A 328-nucleotide genomic window follows, 5' to 3' on the forward strand; every position below is an offset into this window, starting at 1 on the left:
GAAGGTCGCGTCGGAGGGTTCCTGGCCAGCTGGGGTTACGGCTTCGTGAGCCAGGTGGAGGTCGGCGGATACTATAGCTACTTCGAGGTGTTCACCGCGTGCGATAGAGAGGCCGAAGATAGTTTAAACGAGGCCACCGAACGTTGCAGGGAAGCCGGGGCCAAAGCCGAAGTTTCAGGGTTCGGAATAGGAGCCAGCGCGGGCGGCAGTACAACCAGATGTAACACGGAAGGCCTTTCGGGCTCTCAGAAAAAAGCCTTGTCCTCTATAACGAAAGACTACCAGCACGCACAGATAGGAGGAGACAACCTAGGAGACGAAGCGGACT

Source organism: Monopterus albus, unplaced genomic scaffold, assembly GCF_001952655.1.
Source record: "Monopterus albus unplaced genomic scaffold, M_albus_1.0 scaffold610.1, whole genome shotgun sequence".
NCBI lineage: Eukaryota > Metazoa > Chordata > Actinopteri > Synbranchiformes > Synbranchidae > Monopterus > Monopterus albus.